General features: G+C 35.3%; 1 protein-coding gene across 1 annotated transcript in view; it reads left to right on the top strand.

Annotated features, from left to right (window-relative positions):
* Positions 1-22991, top strand: part of ZSWIM6 (zinc finger SWIM-type containing 6) — a 212778-nt gene that overhangs the window by 87913 nt on the left and 101874 nt on the right. The gene's annotated exons all lie outside the window — the stretch shown is intronic.

Below are 22991 nucleotides of genomic sequence, written 5' to 3'. Positions count from 1 at the left end.
AAATCTGTAGTCTTTTAGAGGTCTGTCAGGAAATACTGCTAAAATTTAACTGTTAGACTTATTTAAACTACTGGTTGTGGTGTGAGCATTTCAGAGACCCCAAATTTAAAGAATATCGTTAAGGAAGAATTTCTGATAAAGGGTTGTTTTTTAAACTTTGCCCAAGGTGGAGGACTTTGTACTTGTGTTATTTTGTGTTAAGGGATTCTGCTGATGTGTTTCTACTATACCTTCTTAAGCAATATTTCACCTTCTGAGGTTTCATCACTATTTATTCCAGTTTCTGAGGATGTGTGAAAATGTATTTGAGGCTAGAGCACCCACAGTAACTAACAGCTTTGCTAGAGTGAAATCAATTTGTCAAGTAGAGTAAAGAGCTAATGACTCCTTCCTTGGCAAAAGTCAGCGTCTTCCCTGTGTTTACATTGTGTGTACTAATCTTAAATGAATAATCCTAGTGTCTCACCTTTGTAAAGCGATTTTGAGTTACAAAGTCATTTCTTTGTAACAACCTCTGAAGTTGTGATGTAATTGTTATCCCCATTTTATAGATGAGGAAACTTCAGTGGATACTGAGTGACTTGTTCTTGCTTATACTCGGTGGTTTCAGTCAGAGGTGGAAGGATAATCGGAGGTGGAATGATTTAGTTGCATTCAGAGGTGTTCTATGATGTTTAACAGTGTCTTTCTTCTCCCCTCCCCCCCTTTTAGAGTATGAGGTCAACTTCATTAAAACAAACATAAGAAAATTAAGCACAGAGAGAGGTGAATTGACTTTGGAATTGTAGCTCAGAAGCAGAAGGACTAGCTAGGTCTTGATTCTTTAATTCTGTCTTCCCACACCAGTCCAGGGCTCTTTTGGAGGAAAGATCTTTTCACTACACTTCTCTGATAGTCTGCTTTTATTGAACCCGGAGGAAGGCTTCTCTCATGTGGAGATCTGTTATGTAGGACTGTTTGGAGAATATGGACCACTTCCTCCCCGCAAAACAAACAGTAATAACACAACACACTAAGGAGTAATGTGTGGGTGGTTGTCTGTACTATTTAAGTGATTCACATACAGGTCTATTGAAGCGGCAAACACAAATGACAGAATCATGGAAGTTGAGCTAGAGTTCATTTCTCCTTCCCGCCCACTTCAGTTTTAGAAATGAAGAAACTGATTCCCTGATAGTGACTTACTAAAAACACATAGCTATCTAGGGGCAGAGCTCAGATCAGGACCTTTGCACACATAGATCAATTTGCAATAAAACTGTCTAGTGAACCCTAACTTGGTGCCCTTGGAACCAGAGAAATGTTCATTTTAATTTGGGCTTTGCTAATGATTTATTATAACTGTGCCTTTTAGTGTTAAGATTGTTATGGGAATAAATGAGGTAATAAAACTTTCACCTCTTTAAAAGAAAAATGCTAGTTATGTAAATTCATTACATATTACTTAATATTCATTGTGAATAGCAACTGGTAAATCCCATCCTTAGTTAAGAAAATGGACACACAAGTGAATGAATGCCATCAAGCAGTTGTTGCAGCAGGGAGAGCAAAAGTAGCACAAGATAATAGCTTCTTCAGGCCAAGGACTATTGGTTTGTTGGTTGGCGGGTTTGGTTTGGTTTGGTTATGCCTCAGTCCCTAGGACAATTCTTTTCAGCCATTGAGAATGCTCAAATGGATCTCTGATCTTACCAGTGTGGATATGCTTTCTAGCAATGCAGATCATAAGCTATCCCTGTCTATCCATCTTTAAGTCCATCGTGGAATTCATGTATGGTATATTGGGGAGAAGCCTTCCTTAACTCTCTTGATAGGGCAGAGATATTGTGGAGAATTTGGCATATCATTCATTGCCTTTGTTACATTAGCAGCCCATTATCTTCTTTCATTTATACTTTCTTTTGAAGTCATCGTTTATACTACTCTTCAGGTCAAGCCTATGAACATTTAGTAAGCTTATAGGATGTGCCAAGCACTGTGTTAACTGCGTAGAATATAAATAGAAGCAAAAAAGATAGTCCCTATTCTTAAAGAGTTTTACGTTGTAATTCTGGAAGACAGCCCATAAAAGGAAACTGAAAGGGAGATGGAAGACTGACCAGTCAGAGGAAAGGGCCACAGTAGTGGAGGGATCTTCAGAAAGGTCTGCTGAGAACCAGGATAACAGTAAGAGCCACAGTGTTCCAGGACTCTTTCTGATAGACTTAGCCCTTCACAGTAATGAAGGACCTAAAACATTTCCAAAGGACTTTTGAGGCAAAATGCCATCCACATCCAGAGAAAGAACTATAGAGTTGGAATGCAGAATGAAGCAGACTTATTTTCTCTTTTGTTATGTCTTGTTTTGTTTTGGTTTTTCTCATGGTTTCTCCTATTCTTTTTAATTCTTCTGTGCAATATGACTAATGTGAAAATGTGTTTAATAAGAATGTGTATATAGAACCCATGTAAGATTGCATGTAGTCTTGGGGAAGAAGGGAAGAGAAAGGGGGGAGAAAATTCACAACTGAATTATTATTAAAAACTGAAAATAAATTATTTTTTTTAAAAAAAGGTCTGCTGAAGAATGATGGGGAAAGTAACTTTGAAGGTGGGAAAGCTACTTGGGGAATGATGAAGAAAGAAGTCTAGAGAGTCAGGAACGGACTGCAAAGAAATATAGGAATGAAATAGCTGACCCGGGCTCTTCCTTATAATAGAAGTCTTGAGAGGAACTGACCGATCCATAATCTCCTTTGTAGTTATTTGGTTGTGATACATTATAGCCTATACACACTCACTCACCATATACCTCCCCATTATCCTTTGGCTTAATCTCAATTTCTGTTCTTCAGAGCAGAGGTGTCAAACATATAGCCCGTGCAGGCCAGATTACAGTGTAAATGTAAAATGTAATTGGGAATTATTTAATAAAGTAAATAAAAATATAATATAAGTAATGTTAATATGTGGCTTACTAAATCAGCATGTGGTCCCCAAGGATCCTTTTGTTTGGTTTAGTCATCCCTGTTTCTGTTTGAATTTGATACTACTACCTAAGTGGTAGTGGTATCAGAGACCTAAGATTACGTGATTTGGAGCCATAGGATAACACTGGAGGAATATTGAAGTTAAAAAGAGGAGTCTTTGTTTCAGGGAGAATCTTGGTATCATTAAAAGAATTGAACAACTTTCTAAAGGCAATCCTGACCACTCTCCTCATGTTCAATTCTGGGCGCCCAACCCTTTGTTCATTTATAGTGTCTATCCAGCATATATTAGGTTGATTGTTAATGATTCTCTTCAATATGAAATGACATTGTTGATTCATTAATCTCTTAATCCTTTAAAATATTTGTATGCTTTGTCATTGAAGAAGGATTTATTGTGTCTATTGTACGTGTTTCATATAAAAGAAAAAAACCCTGTGAAGTTGACAGGGCAGGTCTCATTTCACAAACAAGGAAAATGAGACCCTCAGAGATTGTTACTTGTTCCATGTAATACAGCTATAAGTGGTACCACTAGGTTTCAGAATTTCAGAATGGTTATATATACCTTAGTCCAGTACACTTTCCATTTTGCTCCTTTTGGCAATTTGGTAAAGCCTGTTGACTCTTCAGAATTTAAATGCATAAGACAAAATACATAGAATTACAAAGAAGGCTAATCTTATTGAATCATAGTTATCAAAATACCTATGTTTTAAATTTATAAACCCCAGGTTAAGGACTCCTACACTGTGGTATATAAAAATTTTCCTATAAAATCAGATTTTTAAAATAAACTGTAGATCCATTTTCCTTGTGCTGTGGTTGGAGTGATATTATACTGAAGGTTATAGGGGATTTGTGGTTTAAAAAGCATTTGAAAAACACTGATAGAAATTTTGATCGTTACGTGGAACCAGAAACCTTATGAGTTAGGATATGAAAGATGAGATTAAATATTCTGGATTTAAAGTAGAGACTTTAATATATGCTTGTAGTGATGGAGCTGGACACAGTATATACCCTTCAGCAAGAGGTGAATGCATATGCCCAGCCCTATTACCCCTTTTAGGCTATGTATATCCAGTGCAGTTACCTTTGTTACAGACAAACCAAATTCAGTGGAACTTAGATAATGCACTCTAGCCTTCTGGGTTGGTGATAAACTTCAGAAGAGTAATATATTTGGAAAATACAATATAGTCAGGCTTTCAGCAATTAACCTTTTAAAATTATGTATTCTCCTATATGACTGTGAAGAGAGGCCATGTAGGTGCTGATGAATATGAGGAAGGCCTGAATTGACCTCTTGGCCTTGATACAAATTGATTCTGAGAAATCTTTGCTGCCCACAGGGAACTCTTTCCAAGTTCAGAACAACTGACTTAACCTGTCTGAGCCTCAGTTGGCTCTTTAGTGAACCAAGGATAATACTACTTTCACTGTCTAACTCTTGGGATTGTTTTGAGAAAGTTTTGTGAACTTTAAAGTGTTATTTATATGTCAGCTACTACTATGTTTCTCTGCTTATGTGCATATATGCATACATAGTCTCATGTCTCACTGTGATATGGATTCCCGCCTCTAGCTTTTGAAAGGAAATGCCAGTAAGAGCACGAGCTCTGGCAGGTCATACCAAATTAGAAATCACTTTCTCTTTTTTTTCTGAAACAAAATTTTATTTTTATTTCTCAGGTACATGTAAACAAAAATGTTTAACATTAGTTTTTTTAAATTTTGAGTTTCTAATTTTCTCTTCACTTCCCCATCCTTAAGAAGGCAGGCAGTTTGTTATAGCCTATGCATGTACAATGTTATAAAGCATTTCCGTATTAGTTATGTTGTAAAAGAAAATGCAGACCCAAAAAACTCCACGAATAATAAAGTAAAAGAAAAGTATGCTTTGATCTTCATTCAGACTCCATCAATTCTTTCTCGGGAAGTGGATAGCATTTTTCATCATAAGTTATTCAGAATTGTCTCTGATCATTATCTTGCTGAGAATAGCTAAGTCATTCACAGATGATCATCGTATAATATTGTTGTTGCTATGTATAATATTCCCCTGGTTTTGCTCATTTCACTTTATGTCAGATCATGTAAATCTTTCCATGCCTTTTCAAGAGACTGTCTTCCTTGGCTTGAAAATGCATTTCTTTTTCACCTTCCTCTCTTTCCTTCATTGCTCAGCTTTGGTGTTGCCTTTCATATCAAGCCTTCCTTGATCTCCCTAATTATTAATGTACTTTCTGTTCTTAAGCTGATGTGTATTTACTAATCTGTAAATGTGCCCTATTTTCCTAAGTGTTAATGTAAATTTCTTAAGGAATGTTTTGTTTTGGTGTTTCTATGCTCAGTGCCTTAGCACGGTGGTTTTGTACATAGTAGATGCTTAAGAATAGTGAAATGAAGTTCTATTTTGGACTGCTCTCTCCATGCTTTCCTTCTTCCTTTTCTTCCCATTCTTATTCCTCTCTTCATCTTTTTTTTGGGGGAAAAAATATTCTATGCTATTGCCAGGCTTTTATTTTTACAGTTACCCAGAGAAGTTTGCAAAGATGAAGATTTTATGTGATTATCCAGTTGGTTATGTCACTGTTGATGATATCCATTATAATTCTGTTCCAGTTTAGTTCTTCGTCTGAGAAATGAGGGAGCTGGACTTGATGGTCTCCAAGTCTTCCTCTAGTTCTAAATCTGTTATCCTGTGATCCTATCATCCGTTATTTTGTTGTAATTATTCTCCTGAAGTATACCAGGAAGATTTATCACAGATTATGGATAGCTTTACAAAGTCAAGATAACATATCAGATTTACCTTCAGCCAGAATCATATAGAAATTAGTTATTTAGCAGTATTTATAAAATTGTATACATAACTCTAAATTTTCATTGACAGTACTGGGTAAGATTTATCACTAAATTCTGGTGGTTTGTATGCCATGAAAAATAGCCTTATTGTAGAGCACGATGTCACTGTTTTAAAACCAAAACACATTTGTGAAGCAATGATGCTTTGCACAACGTCTACAGTTATCTATAAGATGTGAAAATACTCTAAGCCAGTTTGAGGGCCTCAGTAGATTGTCAGATAGGAAGGAAAGGTCACCTGTAGTGAAGTCCCACAGTACCCCCTCATTTAGCACTTTTCAGTCTGTTTCTTTATCTCAACTTTTCTAGTCTCACAGTGAGCAGTGAGTTAATGTGGATCATGGATCAAGAGAAAGTAGATGTGTGTGCTTGTGTACTTTGTGGAGTGGGAAAGATAAATACTACTCTAATATACTCTATATTCTAATATACTTCTCTACGTAGAGAAAGAGCAGTTTGCTTGCTAGAAAACACTAACAGTGGCTGTGGTTTGTTTTGGGAACTCACAGTCAGAGAATGACAGTAGCTGAGTTTGGAGAGAATTCAGCCTCCTTGGAAAGAAAAGAAGTAAAAACAACATAGAAGTGATTAATAATCCCTACCAATCAGAAGACACATTGCACCAATAAGATCATAGATTTAGAGTTAAAAGGGACCTTAGTCGTTAGCAGGGTCAGTCCTTTCATTTTACAGATGAGCCACACCCAGGTAAAGTGACTGTTGAAGTCACACAAGTAGGAAATGTTCTAACCAGGATTCAAGCCAGCACCCTCTTGTCTCTAAATCCATTGTTCCTTCCTTACACTCCTTAAACTACACTGCTCAGTGGTGGCCTATCCTTTTAGCACCATGTAAATTACATGTGTCCACGATCCTTTTGTTACCATAAAATGCTAAGAAAATAAATGAAATTTTAAAAATGCCTTTAATTTAAAAGTTTAGCATTTTCTTCTTCAACTAACAATCAACCCCAATGGGATTATGTTTAAGATGAAAAATTTCTCCCTACAAAATGGTAGAATTTTTGGCCGAAGAATTTTGAGCTAAAATCAGATAGAAATTTCGTTTCTCCAAATCTGACAAATGAGTTGTCGTGTTTGGCTATGTTAATTCCTTTTTAGGGGAAGTGTGGCTAATTTAATCTGAGTGCTGGTAATTTTCTTATCAGTTTTTGTCCTGTTCGGCTACATGGGTCTTTAGGGAAGTCGTAAACTGCTAGCAGCACGGCAGTAGCATTAGTGGGTCAGTTTGTTCAGTGTTCCCTGTTTTGCTTGATTGAGCAAGGAATGCCCACTTTCGAGCTCTGTGCTTTTTGGGGATTGGACTGCTGTACCAAAGTCCTTTGTCAAGTGACCTGACTAAAAGGGGAACATTTTCAGTGCTGCTTACTGTTATGCTGAGCATTATGTATTTAATTAACAAATATTTGCTGATCATTTAGTACGCACCTGACACTGTGCTAGTTTCTTTACCAGGAAGGAGGAATAAAAGACATATTCCCTTAGTTTACATGAAACAGGACAAGACTCTCTATAGTATATAACAAAGTGCTAAATTTAACCTTGGTGTAGTACCTTCATAAAAGTACATAAAGTTTTTCTTTTTTTTTCTTATCAATCAATCTATGCATAGCATTTTCTATCATATCTTTGTTGAACTTTGAACAAAATAGTCATTATCATTATAGGCCAATATTGTGCACCCATGAAGTATGACATAAGACTATGTTTTCTGTAATTAAGATATAGTGTTTGGATACTGTAATTTATCTTGAGACATTTATAATAGTGGATATAAGACAGATTACTGAATTTATGAACAGGTAGTGTTCTAAAAGGTCTGTTTTCCCATTGAAGCAAGCTATTAGTGGTGGTTTGATTCTCAGGTTTGTCTACAAAACCCTATTCAATCTATAATTATCTGAAATATAATTTTGACATGAAGCTAGGAGATAAGATGTTGGAGAAGGGCCCTTAAGGCAATGTTTTGTTCTACCATGTCAAATTCTTTTTTAAAGTCAGGAAATAGTAGACACAGTGAAATCTTATGTTTGCTATCCATATCAGTTGTACCTTTGTACAAATGTGATCTACTTTGGAATATTGCTTAGGAGGGACTGTTTCCTTATAAAACTTTCTTCAAGGATATCCTTGATACACTTGTAGAATTATTCTCATAAAATTTTTTGTGTTGTTGGGAAAAGTAAACACATAGAAAAGAAGGTACAAAGAGTGAGGTCTAAGATTTTTGCCCTATCCCTTTGGTATTCTTCCTTCTTTCATATATCTTCAGAATTGATCCATCAATGCCTTCTAAATTGTGTAGCCTCCGGCATAAGCCTCCTCTGGGTGTACTTGGTCTAGTACAGCTGCTTTTTCCGTATTTATGTTCTTCAATTCCATTTCTACTTCCTGTGGCAATGCATTTGGGACTATAATGTTAGAATCTACGTGTGGTGGCTTCACCATTGATGGTGAAAAAATTTGTTAAAACAATTTATAGATTTTTTTTTAATTGTATGGATGTGAATCATGAAATGTTCTGTTATCTGAAGAAATGAAGTTGTAGACTATAACACATTACAAATGGGAAAGCAGTGTAAAGCAGAAGTGTCAGACAAGCAGCACCAAGCAGAGAAATATTTAACAAAATAAGTAAAAATACAACAGATCACAGATAATGTTAATATGTGGTTTTCTAAGTCAGTATGTTGCCTACAGGAAGCCTTATGTATCTTTTAGTGACCCATTTTTCTATTTGTTTGACATCCCTGGTATAAAAGATGTGATCAGAAAGATACATGACCAGAAAAATGACAGCGTTTTTATTTCATTTGTATTCATATGCTATAAGGAGAACGTGAGTTAGGCAACAAAATGTCAAAGGGATCTCTGTGATGAATTTATGGAAGACATGGATGAGACTCACATGGGATAACATGTATGAATAGGTTGCAGTCTTCATGTTTGGAGAGAATACCCACGCAAATGAGGTAACATTGGAGAGGTGATAATCTGAGGTTATAAGAATATTGGCTAATGTTGACATGTCTAGCTTATGTTATTATTTAAATGAAGAACAATGATTTAATTCATTGACTTAGAAGAGTTAGAACTGGAAGTTCTTACTTAGACCTTAGACCTTAGATGTCATGTAGGGCTGGGGTCAGCAATAGGCCAACTAGGACCTGCAGGCCAAATTTGTCACAGTGCCTATTTTTGTAGGACTTGAGAAATTAAGAATTGTTTTTTATATTTATAAATAGTTTTATTGTATTTGTGGCCCTTGTTTTCTGAACTCTAATATAGAAGAACATCTTATCCTTTTTTTATGTTTAAGGACAGACAGACAACAGAACTTACATTATTTCTTGTTCTTAAAACCTTAGAGTCTTGGGTTCTTTTTCTTATTCATGATGTGACTGCAATTATTCAGTTTTTTGAAGGAAGTCTCTACAAAATTCCTAGTACTAAAAAGTGAAAGAATTCAGAAAGTTAGCTCTAATGATGGAGAACTACCTGCCCTTTTTTTTTTTTAACTTTCTTCATTCTTTGTACATTTACTTGTCTTTAATTCATCTCTTCGTTTTTAGTTCATTTAATTTATCAGGCAGGATGATGTATAAATAACTTTTTAATTAGTGACTCCTCCACTTAAAAGTTGAATAAAATAAAGGAAAATGAGTTGGGTGTTAAGTTGGTTGTATCTGGAAGTGACAGATCCTAGCTGCCACATCACCATGGTCTCCAGAAATTTTATCATGGAACTACATAGCATATACTTGATTTTTAATACTTAGGATTATCCGTGTTTTGTTACAGCTTGGTTGGGCTCTGCTGGCCTTTTTGGGGTCGGAGGTAGAATTAATTTAAAAAAGAGAGATGCAACAAATGAACAGAGTTTCTTTTCTATGTATTTACATGTTTTTATTATCTTCTTGTACTTTTTATTATTTCTTATGAAACTTCACTAACTTTTTTCAGCTTAAACCACAATATTTCCAAGCCCAGTGAAAAATGTTTTAGACACTCTCCTTATTTAATAAAATTTTGTCTGTATTATAATGTGAGATCATGTTATACACACTTTATACATATACATGTTTTTACTTTTGGTGGTACAAGGCCGGAAATGCTGGTTTAACCGAGACTACACTTTATCCATTGCAAATTATTCCATAAACTGTTCCATTGCTGCTGTTTGGTGGATGGGAGAGGTGGATGTGGATTCTTATTCAGCTTATGCGATATTTATATGAGGTGCCAAAAATAATTTTATGGTAATTAAATAGTAATTTTCTTTCCCCATTCCTTAAGAGTTTGACATCATTTCAGCAACCTCCTTAATTTTTATATTAAAGAACAAGTCTTAATTAAGACATAGTCAGCATGTGTTGACATGGATGTAAAATCAATTCTTTGTTTGCCTGAGGAAAAATTTTATTTTTTTTCCTTTTTAGGGGCATTGAGTAAGAAGACTGTAGTGACTTCTCTTTTTTATTAAGTACATTTGCAATTCACCAAGCAGAAGCAAATAGCCATTTTTAAAATTCATGTCCTCAAATGTTAATTCGATGCTTTGAGGCATAAATGACCTTTCTTGCCAGCCCAGACTTGTCAAACAAAGGAATGATAGAAACAAGCTGCCGTTTGTTTTAATACAACAGGCTGCTTTTCATAGTGAATTTCAAAACAATTTTGCTTCCCTCTTCTCAACAACATTAAATTAAACTTTGGCCTGTGCTAGGTTTAGTGATAGAATTGACTATGTATGCCTCAGTGGTCAGATGGTGATTGAATCTGGACAACCTGTAGAAATTGAACTATAGATTTCAGCCTGTGTGAACTGTTCACAAATGTGAACATAGAGTTTATATATGTTTATTCAACTAAATCTTTCTTCACTTCAGCTTAACTGTTTATAAAATTGTACATAGTATATTAGAAATTTGGGCAAGGAGTAGGAAACCACTACTCTGAAGCCTCATTGTGGGCATGACTCAGGGTTATGGAATACTATGCCAGCAGAGCACAAGCTATGACAGGATCTGCCATTTTGGAAAGGTTTTAGAGCTGGGGTCAGCAACGTATGGCCTGTGGGTTAAATATGGTCGGCCACCTGTTTCACTGCTGCCCTAGTTAAGAGTGATTTTTACATTTTATCATGTACTTTAGACAGTGTAAAGAAGTTGCAATTAAATAGAACAGTTCTAAGTAAATAATATAAATCCATTGTATCACTTCTCCAGAAGCAGCAAGAAGCATCTTTTCATGCGAAGCTTGGGCATCTTGTCTTGTGATGGTCACAACGAGCCAAAAACCCTACAATTTTAAAAATGCACTTTATATGCCAGCAGTATCTGAGGATAAAGAACAAAAGAAATTCAGTGAAGATTTCAGTACAGTATTTCAGATTAAATTAATTATACTTAGATTTTGAAGTTTGAAATCTGTGTGGTGTAGTAAAGAGATGCCTTCCTGTCAGGAAGACCTGAGTTCTTTATATTTGTACTTTAACACTGTAATCTGTATGATAAGAGTAGGTAGAAGAGAGAAAATGTGGATTCAGATACTGTGTTCACTATTAGAAAACGCCTGAACTTCCCAGTACCTCAGGCAGCTCACTAAAACCAGGTTTCAGAGAAGGTGATGCTTGAGTCTAATAGAAGAAATCCTTTACTCTAAGCTCTCTTCATTGATTAAAGCATTAATAACTGGTCATTTCTATGCAAATGGAAGCAAAAGGAAGGTTGGCAAAATAAATTATACATGTATATGTTTATACATATGTATGTGTGTATGTGTGTAGATGTACATGCATATATATATTATTTAGATATGACATAATGTAGGGAAAAAAAAGTACTAGATTTGGAGTTAAAAGAGCTGTTCAGATACTGGCTCTGTTATTTATTACCAGTATGTTTTTGAGAAAGTCACTTAACATGTCTGGACCTATAAAATGAAGACATCAGACTAGACGATTTCTGAGGTCTCTTCTGGTTCAAAAATCTATGATCCTAAGGAACACAATGGGCCAAAAACTTATAGACTTGAACAAAAGTTTCATGCTTATATGTCATAAATCACTTCTTCAAGAGGAGAATGAAATTAGCCCTGGACATTTTGAACACTAACATTACAAAGATAGAAATTGACCGTATCACAGTAGGGATTGATTGTCAATGTGAGCATTTCCAGATCAACTAGATGTGGACAGTGTTACCTTATTACCGTAGGAATTAAAATCCTCACTAAGAAAAAAATATACCTAAGCTGTTGACAGTGAAAAATGGGAAATGACTAAAGGAGCAGATGCCTATGATAGACTATAGCTATTTTCTATGAAATTTTAATGAATACGAAGCACCTACAACAAAAGTACCCCCCAAACCCTAGAAAACCACTTCTTTGCCAGACTGAAAGATGTGAAGAGAAGTATAACATCAGTTTAGATTATCACCCAATTTGCAAAAACTTGAGGAGAATGATGAAAAATGGGAAGTAATGCTTCATAAAAAGCAACAGTGGAAGAAAAAGTTTTTGGAATGCTTGAGACCCAACTCAACTATATTCAAAGATCCTTCAGAGATGTACCTGGAGGATTAATAGGTAGATGAAAAATAAGAAATAGAAAAAAATGAAAAAGATTTTATCAACAAACTCTTCTTCATTAATGACAGTGATCCCACATTTGGGATTTAAGATCTTTGTGTCCAGTGTTCTCTGTAGAGGAAATGACATTAAAGAAAATAAAGACGGTGAGAGTCTGGACCAGATCAAATGTGCCTGGGATAGGTCTGTGATGGAGGCAATACAATTTTAAGAGCCAAAGAATTGTTAAAAACTTCTTTTCCACTGGAAAAGGCCTACAGTTAGGAAGACCTGAATATAAATCTGGCCTCAGACTCTTAACAGGTGTGTGACCCTGGGCAAGTCACTTTACTTTTTTGCCTCAGTTTCTTCATCTGTAAAAAATGAGCTAAAGAAGGAAATTGCAAGCCACTTCCAGTGTCTTTGCCAAGAAAACCTCAGATGGGGGCCAGGAACACAACTGAAATGATTGAATAGCTGTTAAACACCAAATGTGGTATGACGGTTAGGCCTCAAGAGTCAAGAGGACCAGGATTCCAGTCTTGCCTCTGACAACATATTATCCTGTCACTCCAAGTAAAATCATTTAACCTTTCGTTGTCCTTGATAATACTCAGTGACTATAATTTGCAGGAATGTTCTTATATTCATTTCTGCAAAGAGTTTCCTCACATTGGTATAGGAAATTTCCTATACTAATGAAATCACAGGTCTGATCCTAATTAATACTCACATACCTAGATAATACTTGATTATTATGATTTTGCTCACTGTACCTCAGCATTTAATGGGATAGTAGACTGGGAATCTGATAACCTTGATGCTAATTCTGGATTCTTCATTTGTAAAATGAGAGTTTTAATATTAGGATAATCTCTCCTAAGGACTCTTCCAGCTTGGGGGAAAATCTTTCTGTTCTCTGATTCAGTAGGTCAAATCAACTAGCTATTATTTAGTTTGTACTATATGCTAGTACTGTTCTAAGTGCTAGGGATACAAAAAAAAAAGGACAGAAAAATTCCCAGCTTATATGTAACTTAAGTCTAGATGGTCATTATTAGTAGGTGATTGAAATAAATTATAGAGAAATTTAAGCCATATGAAAATAGTAAATAGTATTATATTTTAGTTTCTGAAAAACTGAAGTCAATTAGTAACCAGACTTACTAAAGGTAAGTCTGTAAAGCCAAAATACCGTATGTTTTTATTTAACCAAGTGGATCCATTTGAAATTTTGACCACAGCTGCTAAAGAAATGTGTGCACAGCTACTGTTTTGGTAAACACAGACTAGTAACCAGATGGCAGTAATACTTTTAAAAAGTTAAGCGATATGGGCTGGGAACTGTCCAACTGGAATTTTTTGTGTTGTGCCTAGGTACCTTGGATTTAGTATACCCTGAATGAGTTTGAGTGATTTTTATTATTTTAGTGGCTTGAAAGAACAAATAGACTATTACGTGGAATATGAATAATGCTTATTAAACTTGCAGTTGATTTCTTATGATAGCTAGATTATCCAAATTACCATCAGACTATATTTACTTACATATAAACAAATGTGCTTTATGCTTTAAATCAGGATAACTATTCTAAACCTAGTTTTGCATATTTTAAACAACTGCCAAAGATTATACTTTAAATCATCGTTCATTAAGCTGGTACTGATTTATAGTGTTTGTCTTTTTGAAGACTAAATTTCTCAAAGTACTAGTTGAGAAAAATACCGAACCACAGTATATGAAAACTCAAGTCAAATTGATGTTTCTTCAGTCTCTTTTTTGGCATTTGGTGAAGATCTGAATTACAGATAATTCTCATTTTACATAAAATCATATTCCAAATTGGACTTTACAAGAATTCTGAAAGAAATCTACATTCTTCCTTCCCCCCCGCCACCCCATAAGCCGGCATGATGTTCCTTCTCCTGCTCTCACATCTGTGTCTCTGACCCCTATATGTCCTTGAACTGTGTGCCAACCCCCTTCCTTCAACAGATCAGCCCCCTTCCAACATCCTTCCCTCCCTCCCTTTTGCATTATGTAGAGGTCTGAGAAAAAGTTTACTTATGTAAAGTGTATATTAAAATGAGATGAAGATAGCAGTATGTAAACTGTGTTGAAGAAGGGCTTTTGAACAAGAAGTTTTAATAGAAAATGCCTATGAAGGTAGAGTAATAATTTTATTTTCTAAAAATACATTTTATTGCTGTCTTTTGTTTTTACATAACTTAGATGTCCTAGTGTATCTTTATCCTTCCCCTTCCCACCTCACTATTCCCAGGACAAAGAATGAAAAAGAGTTCCACAAAACTAACCAACACATTACCAAAAAAACCCTAAAGTGATATACAATGTTCTGTACTCTTCCATCTGTGTAAATAAAGGTTGAGGTCCCTTCTTACATCTCTTCTTATGGGTCATACGTTCATCTTTTCAATTTCATAGCATTTATATTTCCCTCACCATCCCTCGATTGATGGACTTTGTAGTTCTTTGTGCTGCCACCAGTGTGCTCCTATAAATATTTACCTGTAGAGGTATCTTTCTTTTTTATCTTGATCTTTGTGGTATTTGTCTAGTAGTGGAATCTCTGGGAAAGTCTTTTATTGGCATTATTCCAGATTGGCTACACCGGTTCACAGAATCCACTGATAATTCATTAGCGTACTCATCATTCTACAACCCTTCCAATGCTGACTCTTTTTATATTTTGTCAATTTGGCCAGTCTGATGAGTGTGAAGTGAAACTTCAGAGTTTATTTTGAATTGCATTTCAGAATTTTCAGGGCAAGTAGTATTAGAGAATTTTCTCTCTGCTAGGATACTCATCTCCCCTAAACAAGATATCATTTTTGTCATTCTTTAATTTGTTTAATAATAATAGCTAGAATTATATAGGACCTACTATATCCCAGGCACTGTACTGAAGTGCTTTACAAGTATTTTCTCATTTGATCTTCACAACTACCTGGGAGATATCCCCATTTTACAGTTGAGAAAACAGAGGCAGAGGTTAAGTGACTTGCCCAAAGTAATTTTTAATTTTTAATAGTTTGTTGTGGAGTTAAGCTGCTGATTTTCTTCAAGGTTAAACTGTCATGTAATTATTTAGTTATTTCTTATGTCAGTAGTTTTTGGATTAACTTAGTTCAGAGAGCTCTCATTTTTCCTCCCTGGTTTCTAAATAGACTCTACCTACTTCAAGTCATTTTATGCCAACTTCTTCTAACCCTTCAATTTTTTGTGCCCCATTAGAGATGGGGGGTAACAGATAAAAAAAAAACAACAAAGAACTAATTTTCTTCTTTCCCACACCACATTTTCTTGTGGAAAATGTCCTTTTATTTCCATAGGAACTAATTCTACTTGTTTATATAAAAGTATATTCAGGATTGCTAGGTAGTTCAGTGAATAGGACACGAGGACTCAAGTCAGGAAGACCTGAATTAAAATTTGGTATCATTTATTAGCTGCGTTACCCTGGGCAAGTCACTTAACTCTGTTTGCCTCCGTTTCCTCATCTGTAAAATTATCTGGAGAAGGGAATAGCAAACCACTCCAGTATCTCTGCCAAGAACCCCCCAAAGGGGGTCATGAAGTGTCAGATATGACTGAAATACAACATTGCCTGTCTTTTTAAATGAGGGAACTTTTTAATTTAGAAAAGTCTTGGAAGTTTTCCAAATGTTAGATTACATTAATCTGCTGTATGAATGTAACAAAATTTGTTTTGCATCTATCTTTATCACCCCCTACCTTCCTTTCATTTTTTCAGGATGATATACAAAATTTAATTTAGACAATTTAAGCATCTGATAATTTACCTTAATAGGTATAGAGTGCAAAAAGATACAGAGAAAAATAAAACAAGAGAAAATCAACTATCAAGTGTTTATTAATGCTTATATTAGGTTCCGTGTTAGATACTTAGGGATATGTATGCAAAAATGAGATAATTTCTGTCTTCTAGGAGCTTGCTGTTCTCCCAGTAACATCTGAAATACTTGGGGACACAGTAAAAGAAATATTCTTTGTTGGGTAAACAGAGGGTATATTTCTCTCTCTGTTTCTCTCTCTTTCTGTCTCTCTGTCGTCTCTCTCCTCCCTATCTCTCCCTCCTCCCCTCATGTGTGTTGAACAGCCAGTTTGGAAATGTTTATTTGGAAGCCTGGAATTTAAATATTTGTCTAACAAGAATTATCTTAGACATTCTCTTTCTTTGCACAAGTTTGCATATACTCAAGTGTAGGGGATGAGTGCGTATATACGTGTGTGCGCACACCCATACCTGCTGATAACTGCCGTACTTTTTATGGGTCCTGCATATTTAGGTCATTTAAGCATTGATTAGTAGTATTACTAAGCATTAATTCTGAACAGATTTTTGTCTCTAAATCAAATCAGCAAACATTTATTGACCACCTACAGTGCAGGGCTGAAATTGTCTTTGTAACACCTGGTGAATTGCTAAATCAAGGGGATAGTTTGTAATTCCAAAGTGAATTGTTAACTAGGCTGAATGAACTATTAGTCATGCTATTAAAGCAATCCAGATTATTGTTGGGCTATGGTAGTAATTTTTATTGGATTAACACCTGGCTTATTTCTTCAGTAAAGATTTAACCTAATAGGTTAGTTTTGCAGAGTTAGTACAGCACTGCCATTTGGGGGATTTTCTTAATATCAAGAAATGCAGGTTTCTTGCTGAGAATAAATGTTAATATAGGGAAATCAGGGATCATTTTAAGATATGGTGGTATATACGAAAGCTTGGATAACATTCTTTCTTTTCTTCTATATCCTAATCTTTTCCTGCTAAATGTTCTCACAGATTTAGTGGTGTTTTATCTTTTTGTAATGAACATTTTCCAATATTTAAGATATAGTGTGCTATAGATAGACATAATGAAAAATTCAGTTGTAGAAGAAATATCTTTTTAGCCTGACTGTTTAGTTTTCTAAGAAAAGAACAATTCAAATAGTAGGGTTTACCAACAGTGGTTTGAAAATTTAACTCTCTTTCCACTTCTCTTCACACCAGTATTAATGTAAAACTGTACTTATGGGAGTAGTAAGGGTCATAGACTACACAGTAAATTATATTAGCAGTTGCAGGCCAGAGACTTGTCACATTTGGTAACTTTACCCTGAGTCATGTTTTTGGTCTTGAATACCCTATAAGCCATTCATTTGGGGATCTATTACAAAGGACACCAGGGAAGAGGTTTAATAAAAAGTACAATGTTTTTCAAAGGGAATAATTTAGAATAATGCTACTTAAGAGTACATAATAACTGAACAAACAGGCAATGAGCAGCATATAATTCTGCACATTATGTAGTGGCATTAAATATACATATTAGTAAGGTAGCAGATGCTTTGGTTCTGAAATTGACATGTAAAGTAGCAGTCTTTCTCAGCAGGATACTGCTCCATCCAACACTCCTTCACATGTAATGAATAGCTAATTTTAGTTGTATCGTCCATAAGAGACTGAAGGGGAGAAGGGAGGTGGAGAAGCAATGCAACAACCCAAAACAGCAGGATGTGCTACGATGTGCTTTTAATGGAGAAACATTTCAGAACTCCTGGGAATAAATTCATTTTTTAAAGTGGCTTATGTGTTTTTGTATTTAAATTAAGAAATTATTAATTCAGCTGGACAGCCAAGAGTTGGCATCTGTATTGCAAGAGAGAGAAGCTGATTTTGGCAATAGGATTGTGCTGATGAATATCTTGTACTACAAAGAAAATACATCCTGAAACTTTGTTCAGTCCAAATGGAGTAATTTCTTTAGAAGCAGTCATTTGAGAGTGTAATTAGCCAGTTCAGGCCTAGAGTGGATTTGTAATTGTCTTTCTTGTATGTGCACAGAGAAATAACTTAGGAAGAAGGTATGCACCATTTCACTGCTGTCTTGGAGAAGTATTTCTTGCCATTGGAGATCTTCCTAATATTAAAAGAATGAAATTTTTTTTTCTGAGAGAATTATATTATTATTTTAGATATAAATTATTTTTAAGACAGACTTTTCATGCTGACTAATCTTTAAAAGCCAAAATTGTATATAGAAAAGATTCCTTTTGCTCCTGATAAAGTATAGTATATATTTGAAGTCCTTGTTTAGCTACCTCAGCTTGTTGGACTAGGTCTGGAAGGGAAGGAAATCCTGGCTGGGCCTTCCATACAATGTTTTCTTTCTTGCTTTAAATATATGTAATATTATTATGAACACCCCACCCCCCCAACATACAAACACAGCATTTAAACATATACACAGTGGAATACAAAAGGAGACTTGTATATGAAACTTTATTCCATGTTGCTTGCTTTTTCAGAATTTACAATAAATTGAAAATGTTATTTAAAAACTGTCTCACTTCTTTGTATTTCCTTCTGTGTTTAGGAGTGCTATTCTCCCCCTGCCCCAGAGTAATCGCCTCTGATGAGAAACAGGAAGGGTGGGGGATGGGAACTTGTGACAATTATACATAGTCAAGCAAAATAAATCTATATGGGGCCATGTTTTTTGTTTTTTGTTTTTTTAAAGTGTGTCTCTTTATGTTGGCGTCCATCATCTCTCTGTCACAAAGGTGGGGCGGCAATAGGCTTCATCATAGGTCCTTTGTAGAGATCATTGGTCATTGCTTTGATCAGCATTCTTTCAAAGTTGTTTTTCCTCATGTTGTTGCCTTTGAATAAATTGTTCTTTTGGTTCTAAAGAAGTCACTCAGTAATAATTCATACTTCCCAGGATCTTCTGAAATAGTGTCTTTTGCTATGTCTTATGGTGTAATTCTGTTCTATTACATTCTTATGCTACAGTTTATTCAGCTATTTTCTAATTGAGAATTTTAATCCCTCTTTCGAGATCAAGAAGTTTATTTTAATTGTGATTATCCCTTTCCTGGTATGACTACTCCCTCTCACAGATATGTAACTGTTTCACTATTGAATTTGATAAATTTCAAAAAACAAACTCTTTGCATATGTGTTTTTTATATTTGGAGGTAGGTTGGTGGTAACAGTGGCTAGAGTACTAGACCTGGAGTCAGAAAGATTCATCTCCCTGAATTCCAGTGTGACCTCAAACATTTACTAGATGTGTGACCCTGGGCAAGTCGCTTAACCCTGTTTGTCTCAGTTTCTTATCTGTAAAATGAGTTGGAGAAGGAAGTGGCAAAGCACTTTAATATCTTTGCCAAGAAAATCCCAAATGGGGTGACAGAGTTGGACACGACTGAAATGACTGAAAAGCAACACGTAAATATTCATTCAACTCTAATTCATCTGATGTCTGCTTACCTGATCCTTTTGAATTCGTTTATTCTTTTCATGTTCCCCAGTTATATGAAACAGCATATTCCCTCCTCTCATCCCCTTTCTACAGTAGCATATTCCTCCTTTCTCCTTTTTATTCTCACTCTTTAAACCCTCAGAGCAGAGCCAGTCTACAACCCAGGTCTCTGATTTTTTTATTTAACTCTGTATCCTTTCAAGAGATTAAAGTTCTGAAAAGGATTTTTTTTTCTTTCTCTCATTAGAATGTTAGCAGTACATCATCCTACTATTACTTCTAATTGCTGAAATAAAATTTACATTTCTAGGTTTTTCTGGACTGTGGTCCTAGTATTTCAGTTTCTATTCGACTACGATCTTTTTATCAGAAATACTTGAAAGTGCACTATTCCATTAAAGGTCCACTTCTTATTCTGATTATTAACCAGTTTTGTTAGGTAAGTTTTTCTTGGTTTGTAAGCGTTTATCCTTTCCTTTTTAGAATATTGTATTTTAAGATCTTCTGCCATTTGCAATAGAAACTGTCAGATCTTGTGCTATTATTGACTGTGGTTCCTTGGTACTTTAATTCTTCCTTTCTGTTTGTTTACAGTATTTTTTCTTTAATGTGGAAGTTCTGGATTTTGTCTGTGATGTTCCTAGGATTTTTCATTTTGAGATTTCTTTTAGGAAGTGATTGGTGGATTCTTTCTCTTTGCTTTGCTCTCTGGTTGTACTAGATCTGGATGTTTTGTTTTGTTTTTAATCATTTTCAGGGTGTTGAATGATTTTTAAATTCTCTCTTTGACCTGATTTCCAGGACAGTTTACAAAATACATACATACATACATTTTATATGTAACATTTTATACACATATATATGTGAATATATGTATGTTTGTATGTATGTATTGCAGATACCTTACATTTTCTTCTCTTTTTAAAGCCTTTTTGTTCTGGTTATTTCTTACTGTCTCTTGAAGTCATTGATTTCTGTTTGGGCCAATCTAATTTTCTGGGAATCTGTTACTTGAATAAAGTTTACCATTTTGTCTTAAACTATTCACTTTCCAGTTCTTTCCTCTATAACTTTTATTTCCTTTTCATAATCTCTGTTTCTTTTTGGTATTCATATAGTCTTTATGGAAAATCTAATTTTCTTTTCTTTGAATCTGTGCTTAATGTTCTTACTCTTTTCTTATAGTTATCTCTTTTCCATTGCAATTCTTTATAGTGGTCTTATACCTTCTTTTTATTCATCTCTCTGACCTTAGTTGCTAAAATGGGACCTGGGCCAGGTTCTACCTCCTACTTTGCTTTTGGATAGGGTGATCTGGGTTCTTATCCTGAACTGCATCTCATAGAGAGAGGCCCATGTGGCCCTTTGAGGTTCAGAGTGCTGGGATATTCAAGGTCCTCTATGGCATCTATAAGTAGAATGCTAGAGGACCTTGGGGCCATTCTTGGTTATAGGTTTGTGATCATCCTGGGCCTTTCTTGGGGGAGCTTTCTATTCTTATTGTCTTGTGATATAGAGAGCTTTGTAGGCCAGATGTTCTTGTTTTCCATGCCTGGTTGCAGTGAAAGACTTCCTTCCAGTTCATTTGCCTGTGCCTCTCTCTACTATGACCTTGGGCTTCTGGCTGCCTTTCTGAGCAGTGCTAGGGTGGAACAAGTCACTTAACTATATTTTCTCATTGGTTTTCTTGATCATTATTCAATCTGGTGTGAGTTTTAGTTGTTTTTTTTTCTGCAGTTGGTATGTATGAACTGGGCTTCCTGCTTCTGTTAGGTAGCTATCTTGGCCAGAACCAGCAGTGCTTTCAAATCCTCTTTGATTGTGTTAGGAATTGTAGGCAGAAAAGTATCTGTTTTAAGATGGAATTTTGTCTAATGAAATAAAATGCTAAGTGGAATAGGATGAAACAAAACCAGTACGTACCAAAGGCTCAAAGATCTTAGTAATGTTTAAACACTGAGTTCCTATTTCAAAATGTATTCTATCTTCTAAAGGTAGAGGAAAGATGACTGACTTGATAGAGTGATTTTATGTGGAATTAACTTTTTGGCATGAGGCCCAGATCTCATTTTAGGATTTGGATGAAATAAAAGAGAAATGACATGTAAAAGGAAGCTACTATTGAACTTAAGGGTATCATTGACCCTTTTCAAAGATCGCGCACTTTTTCATCTGGACCAGTGGAAGGGAGCAGTAGAGCAGATAATAGGAAAGAGTAGATCATTCATATGCCACATCTCTTTTCATTACCTGCACAGGAAAAAGTAAGCCATAAACCAAGCAGCAAGAGAGAGAAATCTGTATAGCAAGAATTGGGGAGTTAGTGGAATTCAAGCCTTCCGGGGAAATCCGTGCTGTGCTTCATAGGCATTTACAGCTATAAAATCCAGAAAACTTTCTATAAGAACTTTACCCTTATTTTTCTGTAAGTTCTAGTCTAGTCTTTTCAAGGATATTATTAAGTAGAATAATAAAATAACAAAACTTCAGAGTGGAAAAGGGCCATCAGAGGCCATCCGTTTCAACCTGTATGACTCCATCTTCTCACTTCCCCTTCCCTCCCCTCCCCTCTCCTTCCCCTTCCCTTTCCCTCTCCTCTTTTTCTTTGTGCAGGTATAGCAGGGGTGATGGTCATGTAGACTTGTGATTTAATTAGTATAGAAACTCACTAAGATCATAGAACTAATTACTGATAGAAACTAGGCTTTCTTCTTACAGCTTTTGCCTACTTATCTTTTACCTAGTTGGATTTTAACTGTCTTTGAGCTTTTATGTCCTAAACATCTACAAAACCATTTCCTTTTGTTGGCTAGTGTGTTCTTTTTCCCATAGTCATTCTTTTGGTGACTATCAGTATAGCTTCTTTATTGGTGGTATATTGGTGGCAGCTATAGGGACTTAAGTTCCAAAATTATCAAGTCATATGCTCACTACATTAGGAATTTTCAATCTACAGGAGAGTCCACACTGACACAGGAGCAAATATGAGGCTATATAGGCGATAAAATACAAACCTTAGACCAATACAAGGATAGTCTTTGTCTTACATAATTCAGGTATTCTTCTGTTTGAGGATAATGCAAAAATGGGGTAGAAACTGAGGATCATATCCTTGAGGAGAACAGGAGACAAAAGGAGAAGAGGCTCTCATAGTTTTCAGTGAAATCTTAGACTGAAGGTATCATTATAGATATTGAGGTAAGAGTTAAATATATTGATATTGTCCATTTGAAATGTCACCTTTAAAAAAAGAATTTTA

Source organism: Notamacropus eugenii, chromosome 4 (assembly GCF_028372415.1).
Source record: "Notamacropus eugenii isolate mMacEug1 chromosome 4, mMacEug1.pri_v2, whole genome shotgun sequence".
Lineage (NCBI taxonomy): Eukaryota > Metazoa > Chordata > Mammalia > Diprotodontia > Macropodidae > Notamacropus > Notamacropus eugenii.
This window is presented reverse-complemented; position numbering and strand designations above follow the sequence as displayed.